Consider the following 10,313-nt stretch of genomic DNA (forward strand, 5'->3'; position numbering starts at 1 on the left):
GAAAGCTTCTCTCAACTCCTGCTCAAGTTTGTAGAACTACCGCCTGTCTCACTACTGCTCTTCCTTTCCTATCCAAAGGCATTGAACGAAAGCAGTCTCAAACAGGTTCTCTGACTCTTTCACAGAACAACCTTCTGGATCCAAATCAGTCTGGTTCAAAGCTGCCACTTCATCGAACGGTGGTTCTGTTGTCTGTAAAATAGAAGCCTTGAAGAGTTAATCGCCGTCATCAGTAAGTATCATTCTGCTTGACTTATCGGTTACCTTTGACACGTTAATCATCAGATCCTTCTTCTCTATACTCTGCTGACATAAATCTCCGTTCTGCTCTCTCCTGGTTTGAATCCTACCTCACAGGACTGCTTAACGTATCATGACTTGGTCAGCTATCCGCACTCACCATTCCAACCCCACAGGGGTCCCCCAGGGCTCAGTGCTGGGCCCCTCCTCTTGCTATCTACAATTCTCACCTCCTTGGGACAGATTTCACATCTGCTCAAGACGCAAGCCATACCACTGCTATGCAGACTCCACACACAGCTCTATTCGTCCTTTTCCACCTGACTTTAGCTCCCCTGGTTTCAGCACGATCTCTCGGATTGCCTTTCAGACATAGTTAAGCATGGATGAAGGCACACCACCTCCAGCTGAACCTCTCAAAGACTGAACTGCTGGTCATCTCAGCTAAAACCAACCATACACCACTTATTATCAACATCACCTTGGACTCCCTGTCTGTTTCACCACCAGGACTGTAAGAAATCTAGGAGTTGTTCTGGACAACCAACTAAACTTCTCAGATCATGTTGCCTCAGTCGCCCGGCATGCCGCTTGCACCTCTACAACATACGAAAATCAGGACTTACTTGACTCAAGATGCTACCCAACTTGTTCAGGCAATAGTCATTCCCACGACTGACTACCGTAATGCCCTGACAGGTCTCCCCAGCCTGCGCAGTGAAACCACTTCAGATGATCCAGAACGCTGGGCGGGCGCCAGCTTGGTCTACAACCAACCCAAAAGGGCACATGTGCCACTCCCCGCTGCTCATCCAGCTACACTGGCTACTGCGAGCGTCTCAAGATCACCCGTCTCTAACGCTTGCCTCCACAAGTTCCGGTTCTGCTCCCACCTACTTGAATGCTCCTCATACAGACTTACACTACCTCCAGACCGCTGGCGCCCTCTGATCGAACGACGCTTCTTAGCTCTACCTGCCAATCGGTACGCTTCAAGCCAATCCAAACTTTTTCTCATCTGTTGTTCCTCGTTATGGGAAACACACTGCCAGTGTCTTCACAAGGGCAGGGACATCCTTTCCACTCCTCAAAAAACTCCTGAAGACCCAGCTCTTAGAGAACACTCCCCACTCTCATAGCAACACTTACAACAAGTCTTATATCAGATCCTAGCACTCACCAGCCAAGCTTCAAACTGGACAAGTAACTGTTAAAAAACAGCACTCACCGAATGACTTATTCTTACTGTACTCTAATGTTTAAACTGTCCTAAATTGTGAGAATTGTTCTAAAAAATCTTACTGTTTACCATGTTGTTAGTCGCTTTGGTTAAAAAAAGCGCCAGCCAAATGTAATGTAATGTAATGTAATGAATGTCATCCACTCTACAGCACTATTAAAAAGCAAAGAGCTTGATCAGCTGGAGACTTCGCTCACTGCCATGCAAAACTGAAAGGCTGAGGAAGTCATTTGTCCCCAGGCCATTGAACTGTTCAATGCTTCACTTAAGGGAAGAGGAGAGATAGACTTCTCTGCTTAGTCTGTCTACCTCTCCACCCCTCCATGTTTGAGAGTACTGACTGCCCACTACTGTTTTACTGCTGTTTTACTAATGTCCACAGCCTAATGTTTTACTACTGTTTACTGCTACACTGTGTTTTCATGCTATATTAGGCAACACATGACCACGTGGCTTCTGCTACAATACTGAATACTGAATGGCTGTAACCCTATTACCTCAAACTGACATAGTTTTTTTTTATTTACCTTGTCTACATTATACTTTACTTTCCTATATTTGTCCATATTATTTATGCTGGTCTTAGACCTTATTCCTGCACTGTTGGACTACTGTTGGACTACTTTTTGCAATCTTCACCACAACACTCACTCTCTGAGCTCCTTACCATGCACACAGAACTACAGGGACTACTGTTGGACTACTTTTTTACCTTCACTATGACACTCACTCTCTTGAGCACCTCACCATGTGCACACAGAACTACAGGCCAACCTGGCCCTGTCACTGCAAAGCGTCTCATGCTTGATCACCCTCAAACACTGTGGACTTTTTTTATTTAATTTTATATAGTATATTTAGTATTTAGTTTTGTTATTTTTCTTGTCTTCTACTGTCTCTATTGTACAGTAGAGTTTGGTTATATGTTTATACTTATTTACCATTTCTGCTGTAAGTGCATGTTGTGTATGATGTCTGGCCCATGCTACCGAGACCTTTGAATTTCCCTTAGATCAATAATGTATCTATCTATCTATCTATCTCTAAAAATAATGTTATACATTAGGCTAGCACACCAAAAAAATATTTGGGATCGCAACTCAACCAAAAGAAACCTAAAGGTGAGTGCAGCGCATACCTTGTACAATGTAATAGGCCCTTAACACTTCTCCAACTGTGTGATCTCCGGTTCTGTTTGAGCAACCAGTAGAGGGTGCTCTAGTAAGTCGTGCTCTGTCTGCCATGTACATTTTCTGTTTGGTGTACAATCAATATATGTTGCATTGCCTTATTATTTAGTTTTGGCTGGCCATCCTATATCATTGAAATGTATAGTCTGGCATCGAACCATTCACCTCGCTAATCCAAGCCATGGCAGAGAATTGTCTTTCAAACTGCCTAGGCATGCACAGGCCAGTGCTACCACCATATCCCAAGATCCCAATAGGCAAATGGCAAATACATCCTTCTTCGAAAGGAATGACTTAAGTGCATTGTGTTGCGCAATTTTCAAAGAAAAAAAGCACAAGTCCAATTCTCCAAAGTTGACGCTAACGCCGATTCAAGCAAATCAGCTCTTAAGCTAAGCTATAGCCACCTTCCTTGTTGTTCACCGTCGCCCGACTGTCGTTATCCTGTTAAGCCCTGCTCTTTAAGACTCTCTAACAAAAATAGAGCACTGGTGATTGGATGAGGTCCACGGCGTCAGCCAATAGAAATCCCTATGGTTTGATACTAGACGTACAGGCTGAGCAAATTAATTTTGTCAGCCGCTAGGGTGCGTCCAGATTTCTAGGCTATTTATTATTGGCAGTCAATTTGAATTTGATAATAGCATGGTTGCAATATGCCTTTTGCATACTTTCCGGTCTGTGTATTAGCAGACTATATTGCATTCGAGGTAAAGAAACTCCAAATCCTGTCTCCTCATCATTGTGTTTTGACTGACACACCAAAAGTGTTTACAACCACATTTAGCAGAGAGATACAGTCCTAATCTTTCCAAACATACTCACGTTGAAATGTTTCTATGGATGCTGTTACTGATATCATCCCATTTTATTTATTATTTAATTAATGACGTTGTATGAAACATTAGGTAGCATAATCCCAGTCTATTACATTACTCCAACCCAGGTTGCGCCTGTAGGCCACCAGGCATTTCTTACAAATAGCTGATCATTGCTTTGTCTTCAAGTTTACAAACCACGCCACTCAATGCTGCTTTAAAAAATTGTGTAAATTGGTTTGATTTATGCGGACCTTCCGCGATGTCCGCATAAGGTCCGGGGACGCCCTGCGGTTTTTTCGGGATGACACCTGTCATTCACTTAGAAGCAAGCACTGCAACTTCAAAACAGTGACGGTGACTTTGATAGTCAGTGGCCCATTTGAAGGAATCAAATTGAAACACAACTACCAAAGAAAAACAAACCAGGCTGACAGAGGGAGAGAGAGAGGGGAGAAATTTACACTAAAACATGTTAGTTAACTTCAGCTCTGTGCATATGTCAGGCAAGAGCTCTGTAGGAACACAACAACCAATGAAACACTAACCAGGGCGGGGGCTTCTCATTAGAAAAAACAGACCCTCCTTTTTTTTTTTTATGAGGTTGATCCTCCTAAATAATAGACCTATGTGATTTTTACATTTAACATCAATATTATTAGGCCTTATGCACCTTTTATATATTAAGCAGCAGTATTTTCATCTGAATCTTCAATACTTTAATATCAATGTCTGGTGTCTGCTGGTGGACCTTGGGCTCCCCATCACTCACCTGCAGTTGGATATTGACTTTTTAACAGGCCGCCCCAGAGGGTCAGGCTGGCTCTAACATCCAAAAAATAATTCAGTGGAAATGCATGGATTCCAGTTTCTTCCAGTAGCGGCAACTGGAATCCATGCATTTCCACAGAATTATTTTTTTGGAATCTGATCCCTTATCATGTTCTGTTTTTCTTACTCATCGCCGACTTCATCGTGACTAAATTCAAGATGTGGCTGCAAACGCTAAACGCTAAGTTCTCAATGTCTCGCTTTTAAAATGTCAGGGCCCTCGGAAGTCTACAATGAAGTATGGAGATACATTGAGCCTCGTAAATGGTGTAAAACAGTGATTTATTTGCATGAAGTTAGGCCGATGCCGAAGCACCACCAAAAAAAAAGCTTGAAAAAAGCTTGAAAAGCTGTTGGTAGCATCGCCAACTAGCCAGATTTTGGAGTGCCGAGATGGGCTATGAGACATAATGCTCACACCGGTATCATGTTTCCAACACACTTTGGGTCAATATCACACCGGAATTCTCCTTTAAGATCAAAAAATCTATTTGGTACTGTTTTTAGTATGAAGGAGACTTACCTTTGCACTCTCTTGAAATATAATTGACCTTATTCATGATGACTTTGACTTATTTTAAGGAGTCTTATCACAGGCAAATTTACTTTTTTTGCTTTTTGTTTGCCTTTTTTTAGGGTGAGATGTCTTAAAATATGTCAAACTCCTCTTAAATTAAGTCAAATGATTTTATGAGAAAGTGCTAGGTAAGTAGCCTAGGAAATCTAGACGCCCCAGCGGCAGCCAGGGTTAGTCTGGCAACTCCGTGGTTTGTGAGCTCCAGAAATCGAAACTTAATCAGGCCACTGAAATCGTATAGAGTCAAGTAGGTGGGCTTAACATAATGATTGATAGCAGAGTTGCAACGGTTTGGCTTGAATTCCCCTGCTACTTGAAAACAAATAAGATGGATGTTGCTGCTGGCGAACAGTGTGACACGAAAGTTAAGCTTTTTATTATGTTGGCAAACGCTTGAACTAGCTCCTGGTGGGAAACGCGATGGGACTCATAAGCGCTGCCGCTGTCCTATTGGTGCAGAGGAATTTGAAAGACAACTGATTATCCCCCCCTCGGACTGAGCACTGCGAACGGTGAGTGCCTAGACCCTACATTTTAATGTGGGTCTGGCTCGCCAGGCTACTAGGTAAGTGTCTTTGTACTGAAAACAATACCAACTAGATTTTTTTGATCTTGATATGGATTAATAACACTTGGTTACAGTTTATTAGATAAGCAGTTTTTGCAGTGTGTTAATTAATTAAGTCTTGTCCAGACCCCCATATGTAGAGGGTCACACAATAAGTTGAGATGACCATTTGGGTCACAATGATACTGCCCATTTGGCCAGACGACTGGTGGGTTTCCTTCAGCCTTCACTTCAACAGTACCCAACATTACAATTAGCTGAACCCTCCATTAACTTGTTGTTTTTTTGTCAGAATCTTTGGCTAGGTCTCAAGGCCACAGCCATTATTGGGGGGACCAAATGTCACATACAAATTCATGAACAGATATGTTTATGTTTTATTTTTGCAATAGTAGTCCTATTACATGCACTCTTAAAAAATAGTAGTCCTATAGCCATGCACTCTTAAAACAATGTGTTGAAAACAACACAACTTGCATTAGTTTTTTTAACACATCTCTGTGTCAAGACAGGGACAACACAATTTGTTGAATGTTGAAAGTGTATTCTTCCCTTTTTCATGTTATTATAATGGACAGATTATCCATGACCACGGGCACAAAATCGAATCCTCCTCAAGACGCGATGCACGCAAATAGCCCTACAAGCCCACCCAAGATAGCTTAAAATCACACCTAATTTACAGGGCATAACAGAGAAACTCTCAATCTAACATATATGTGGTTTAGTGTTATTTGTTTTCTCATGGATTACCATTTTCAAAAGTGTGATAACTTAAAAATATCCTACCTACAACAGTGCCTTCATGAAAACATTTGGCTGCCAGTCGTTAAGTACAAATTGTCTTGATAAGACGCTTTAGAATAAGTCAAACTCTTATTAAACTTATCAGAATGATCTTACAAGATAGCACTAGGGTAAGTGTCTTTATACTAGCAACAATACCCACTACATTTCTGTATCTTAATATAAGATTAATAGCAGATTTTATATAAGATATTTTTGCATGTTTAAATGCTTGTTCTCAGTTGGCTTTAATTACAATGAGGTGCTCCTTAAAATAGAGATTTCTTTGTGATCAGTTGACAGTGCATCTATTCCTTAATATGTGATTTGTTTTAAATACTATATCATTAATCTCTTGAGAAACACAATCACCCATGTACGGTAAGCACTTCTTTGATTGTTTGAAGAGAATGAGAAAATTCAAGAATATCATAATATTCCTCACAGTTTAAAGCTGTTATTTTAAGATAAAATAACTATTATTACTTTTAAGGAAGTATAAAATATCAAGTCACTGACCCAGAGATGTAGCTGAAGAAAAACAGGGAGAGTCGTCTTCGGTTGAGAGATGAGAAGTGAATTCCTGTCTTAGTGACAGGTTTAAATACTTATAGGCAGGTAACTTCTCTTTGTAACACACACCAAGTGATTGGGTGTATGCTAATGTTAGCTGGTGATTGGCGACAGCAAGAGTTCCAGCTTATCCCCTCTGCCTACACTCTAAAAACTGATGGGTTAGAAATAACCCAAAAAATAACCTAGGACAGAGGACTCAATTAACGTGGGTTATATTAACCAACCCAGCAATGGGTTCCATTAACCCAGCTTATGTTTGTTGCCCAGCAGCTGGGTGACAATGACTACATTGCTTTGGTTAAAGCTACCAATAAATGGGTTAAAAAAACAACAACCCAAATTCTGGATTAAAATAGTGAACATTATTCATTCACCATCAACAATTATTATTGTTGCTTTTATTTTAATCATTATTACCAATGTTGCTGAAGAAATAAACAAAAAAATCAGATTTCTCAATCTATCTACTTATCTATCTAAGATAAGAGCAGAGGGTTCACCCCAGTGTGGGGTTGTGGGATAGGAAACTGAAACAATCTGGCCAAATTATAAATAACTCCCTGCAGGACGTTGTAAGTATTTTCTAAGAGGGTGCGGACTATATAATATTGGTGATCGAGTTTCTCCCCTGAAATTTTTTTTTAATTCTGATTGCTAAACACACCATTTGAATGCAGTTTGGGGAGGGACAGAAGAAGCAGTTTCCTCATATGTGTGGCTCATGTGACATGTAGGCCTACATGACCTGCTATCACTTTAGTATTTACCCTACATGGAGACATCTCATGTTATAAATCAAGAAATCATTTCAGAAATTATGTTTTGTGCATATGGGTTAACTACAATGAATTGCCTAACAGACAGCAGCCTAATTTTCAGGTTTCACCAATACCCATCTATGTTTGTTCCATTGATAGTTACAGGAAGCCACTTGTTGTTTTTTTTAAACTATTGCTGCTTCAGCCCATGTTACATCCAGTTTCACTTGCTGCAGGGGCCTTTTACATTGCATGAGCCATAAGCGCCTTCTATTTTAGTTCTAGGCTACATGCTGGAAATCTTAGTTCTCAGATGTAAACTCAAATGTGTCTTGATCACCGCTTGTAAGATCAAAATAAGATGTTCTAAATGGAACGCCGGGTCATATTTAAGACATTAAGATCTCCAGTAGATGTAGCACTACGACACATTGACAGAAATGCTGCCACGTTAGTAAGATCAGATCAAAAAAGATTCTCTAAAATGGAACGCCATGTAATTAAGCTGTTCAGATATTTTCCAAGCTGACTGGACTATATATAGTTGATGACACCAAATTAATAAGTATTTCTGATTGGGGAAACTTTTAGCCTAGTTTATTTTTTTCCTCCAGCAGTTCCAGGACCAGTAGGTTATTGTTGAGGAGCCCCATAGTTTGACAAAAGCTGCAGATTATAGACAGAGAAAGTGCTCTGAGAATAGTAAAGGTCTTTTCTGCAGAAACAACAAGTGCCTTGGTGCGTGCACCCGCTTTCACTTTGACTCCCTCCATTTCTCACCACGTCTGAACGTGTCACCGTCAATGCTAATTAATCTATTGGGACGGTTGTGTAACACGTTCCTTGTTAAAAACGGTTGAGCAGCAGGACGAATTATCGTGTTACTATGACGTTGTATTTATTATTTTTTTTATTAAAGACATAATACAAATATACAATTTTGCATGTTTAAATGCTTGTTCTCAGTTGGCTTAATTACAATGAGGTGCTCCTTAAAATAGAGATTTCTTTTGTGATCAGTTGACAGTGCATCTATTCCTTAATATGTGATTTGTTTTAAATAATTATATCATTAATCTCTTTGAGAAACACAATCACCTATGTACGGTAAGCACTTCTTGATTGTTTGAAGAGAATGAGAAAATTCAAGAATATCATAATATTCCTCACAGTTTAAAAGCTGTTATTTTAAGATAAAAAATAACTATTATTACTTTAAGGAAGTATAAAATATCAAGTCACTGACCCAGAGATGTAAAGGAAGAAAACAGGAGAGTCGCTCTTAGGTTGAGATGAGAAGTGAATTCCTCTGTCTTAGTGACAGGTTTAAATACTTATAGGCAGTAACTTCTCTTTGTAACACACAATCGTGGATTATGTATGCTAATGTTAGCTGGTGATTGGTCGCCAACAAGAGTTCCAGCTTATCCCCTCTGCCTACACTCCCAAAACTGATGGGTTAGAAATAACCCAAAAATAACCCAGGGACAGAGGACCCACCCAACATTGGGTTATATTAACCAACCCAGCAATGGTTCCATTAACCCAGCTTATGTTTGCTGCCCAGCAGCTGGGTGACAATGACTACATTGCTGGGTTAAAGCAACCAATAAATGGGTTAAAACAACAACCCAAATTCTGGGTTAAAAAACTGGGTGAACATTATTCATTCACCATCACCAATTATTATTGTTGCTTTTATTTTAATCATTATTACCAATGTTGCTGAAGAAATAAACAAAAAAATCAGATTTCAATCATTCTTTTATTGATATTTTCATTGACATTAAATGTATTCTCCATTCATTTCTGAAAAGTAAGGTCATTATCAGGGGCGCAGGATATATTTGTGGTTATAAAGTGTAAGGGACCAAATTGTGAGAAAAAACCCAGATAGTGAAATCCAGCTTATGGCTTTACAAGTTACCAGAACATATGGTAAAGACCAAAGAAAGTAATAACAGGCAATTGCGATGATTTTCTTTGACTTACTTTGCCCTTATAAATTAATTGTGTCTTGTAAATGATGTCTGAAATAAATGATGTAAGAGTTACTCATCTTGTATTACTGAAAACAAGTTGATAAGCAGTAGGCTACCTGAGTTGATTAAAACATAATAGCTAATGTCGGGATGAGCAGTAGACTATATATATATATGTATTTATATATATATATTATATATGTGAGTGTGTGTGTGTGTGTGTGTGTGTGTATGACCAGTCTTCTTGCTGTTGATGTGATAACTTAAACTTGAGTGCCAAGTGTGTTTGAATTTCCTTCCTTGTTGAATCCCCTTCTTCATTCCTGAGTGGTGAAAAGTTCACCACGTCTACTTAACAATTCTATTTCCTCATAAGAAGCATACTTAAGATATTTAGGCACACCACGTTCGTCACATACAGGAAATTCAAGATATACTGTATATAGCCTTATGATTCTTAGTAGTTCATCAGACAGTCATCAACAGCTTGAACATGGCAAAAACTACTTATATAACCAATTGTCATTAATCCTTTGCTAAGATCAAAAATGTTCTCGGTATATTTGGTATATTATTAACGACATTGAAAAACAACGTGGATTTCGGTGCCTCATTTCGATGCCACTTACTGTAAGTGTGTGGCACTTTTTTTTTTTAATACGAGGCATCACTGCACATCATGCGCCATCTGTAGCATTTTAAAATAAGCACTTCAAGATTGATGTTTCTTGAATTTCCTCTTAGGGA

Source organism: Alosa alosa, chromosome 3 (genome assembly GCF_017589495.1).
Source record: "Alosa alosa isolate M-15738 ecotype Scorff River chromosome 3, AALO_Geno_1.1, whole genome shotgun sequence".
Taxonomy (NCBI): Eukaryota; Metazoa; Chordata; class Actinopteri; order Clupeiformes; family Clupeidae; genus Alosa; species Alosa alosa.